Here is a 3,100-nt window from a genome sequence, read left to right as displayed (position 1 = left end):
TTTGTATTAGTTGCATGCTTGCATAAATGAAAATAGCCGTTGTCAAATGAAATTGTAGTCCGCGTGTATAATTGATACTATATGCAAATCCGGTGGATCCGGATTGTTTCACCCCGAAACTTGCTTGCTACAGTTTACATCATTTCTTTGATTTCCATTCGCCATGGAATGTTTTGCCACAAAACCCGTATTCCCCTCTCATTTTGCTCGAAGTATAATATTCTGGAAAATTGAGATATTACACAAGATAACTCACTACATAATAGCCCAAATTCTAATGTAAAAAGGAAAAAAACAATAGCCAATAACAGTAAACATTCGACTACGCTAAAGACATGTAAACTGATAAAGAATATTTAAGTGTCAAATTTAAAAATCAGATAGGTGATTAATTCATTGCAAAACCCACCAAATTCAATTTTATTTCTTGTTCAGACACAGATCTTGATCACATAACCAGCCTTAGTTTTTACATTTGCTTGTTGTGCTTTTGAAAAAAAAATTATATGCTTTGTACATAAATTTGGAACTTTGAAAGAATTATCGTACTTGATTGATTTTAGTGGAAGATGAATATATGATTTTCTTAAAAGCGCAGATCTGAATGCAGAAATGATTATTGTTATGTGAATGTATAGTATATGTAGACTGATAAAGCAACGTTTGTTTGGTGGGTTTTTCTTCACTATGAATCACATTACCATTGGCAATGTCTGAATGTTATGCGGACTGGTACTTAAAAACATGCGCTCACGTCCTAATATATTCATAGTATTTGACAGCGATATATTTCTAAGCAATGAGTTAAATGAACGATAAAACAAGAACACAGGTGGCTAATGCGTCCCACAAAAAATACCGACTAATAGGTTTTTAACGCTATCATGAATCGAAAACTACATTCAAAGTTTCGAAAACTGTAAATTTAGTAAAATTATCAATAGCATACTGGATTGCTAACGATACTGCTATACTGCTATTCTTAACTGTGGTTTGATATTGTATATTTTCCTCAACAACTGTACAACGTTATGATACAAATCGTACATATATTTTTTGTAAAAACAATTGTTATGTATACCTTTATTCTACCTTGGTTGTACCATACTTATTCCAGCTTCAGTCGTTGATTGAAAGATTATGCCATATCTAAAAGCTCACCAATCATTATCTAACTTTACTCGGAAACTCGTATCACACGATAAACATAATTATCTGCGTTTTAATACGTGTAAAACTAACGAATAGCAAAATACATCCGTGAACAGAACATCTGGAAAATATGCATGATTGATAAAATGAATATAAGTAATCAATTGTATCTTTCTATTGTCTATAAAAGTTGATTAGCTGACTTGGGGAATCCCAAAATAAAGCAAGTAACTGGAATTGTCGGCCAATCCCAAAATACGGATCACTACTTATTGTTTAAGTTATCCCCCTTATAAAAAGCATAGGTGACTTTGACATCAGCATTATCAATAGCAGACGTCAAAAATATGTCAAACAATAGAAAACCACAAAACACAGAAGAAATGAAAAATGAACAACACAAAAACAAAACAAAACAAAAACTAAAACACAAAATGAGAAGGAAATAGAGCTTATAATAAAAATGAGTTCAAGGGAAATGTGAAAGTGTTCAGAGCACTGCATTCGAGTTAACCCTTTTGATTTCAGTTTGTCTGACACTCTGTCAGTTGCTTATAATGCATATGTATTTAAAAAAAATTAACAATCTTTTATATAGTTATACTATACACTACAGTCATGACAGATTAACAAGTAACACGTTCAAATTGAACAGAGGCAAAAGCACAACATGTTTTCCAATGAAATAAACAGAATGTTATATGATGGTGGGACAGTATCACAAACTGTGGACTGCCCGTGTGTTAGATAGTGATATGGAGAAGATGATTGATATTGCGAATCGCTTACGGCTTGGGCACTATCGTAGTCTATATCACTACTCTTGGTCAGTTTTTCATTTTGTGATATTTATAATAATTCTGCAAATTGTGTTTATTGGGAAATCAGCAACGATTTCCTGGTAGCGAGCGTGCTCCCCTCTAGTGCTAGAAGTAGAGAATTCAATTCGACTCCCCACCGAGTAATACCAAACGAATTAAAATGGTTGGTCACTGCTTCTCCATCATGTATGCGACTGGCTTGGAGGTAGAATATTATGTTGGTGAAATGCCTACTTACTATATTTTACTCATGCGAGCTACATGTAGCATATTCAAAAAATCCAACTCTTCGTCTCTAACTAGAGCAAATAACTACCACTAACATTCTAGTCTTGAAATTCATAAAATATTTGCCATAGTACTGGGTTAATCAAAACTAAAAATCAGTTAATCGATTATTCAATCTTTCTGGGATAAGAGTCGATAATGAACGAAACAACACAGGGTGAACAGTCGCGGACAAGCAGGACGAAGCAACTATCATAAGCCATCTGCATCATGTATTTTCGTCATACAATACACCCTATATGAAAGTTCTACATGAAATCTGTAACTACGGTTTATTCTCGTTTTTTATATCTTTTTGAAACACTGGGAATATTTTTTTATGTTATGTATTAATCATAGAATTAAATTACCTGTAATAATAAATTTATAAATCTCCATGTTTAAGACATCCATTTCAGTCAGTCTACGTAATAAAAAAAGTTTTTTTTTCTGTAGAATATTATCTTCTCCATCAGTAAACCTTCACATTTTAACACCATCAGAATGTGTCAGAATCACAATCAAATAAAAGAAATGATTTTAAAGTTAGATTTGTTAAAATCCCGTCTAAATTTTAGATAAAATAGCTTCATCTTTATCAGTTGTGTAATTGTTAACAGTACATAAACGTGTGTCTTACATAGAAAAAGTAAACACTGAATTTTGTGTGTACATGTATGTAACTCTCCTTACATGGAAGAGGTGTAAGCAACTGAAATATAGTAGGACTCTTGTTAATAGGGGACGGACTTAGTATAAACTATGCTTGTTTTCGAATCTTTGTCCAATTACTATTATGTTTTGTAATTTACTGTAATCAAACTATTTCTGAATAAAATATGTTTAAATTAATAGGGGGA

The sequence above is a fragment of the Perna viridis genome, chromosome 4, assembly GCF_037379345.1.
Source record: "Perna viridis isolate PV_CMFRI_1.1 ecotype Kerala chromosome 4, ASM3737934v1, whole genome shotgun sequence".
NCBI lineage: Eukaryota > Metazoa > Mollusca > Bivalvia > Mytilida > Mytilidae > Perna > Perna viridis.
Note: the sequence above shows the minus strand (reverse complement) of the source record.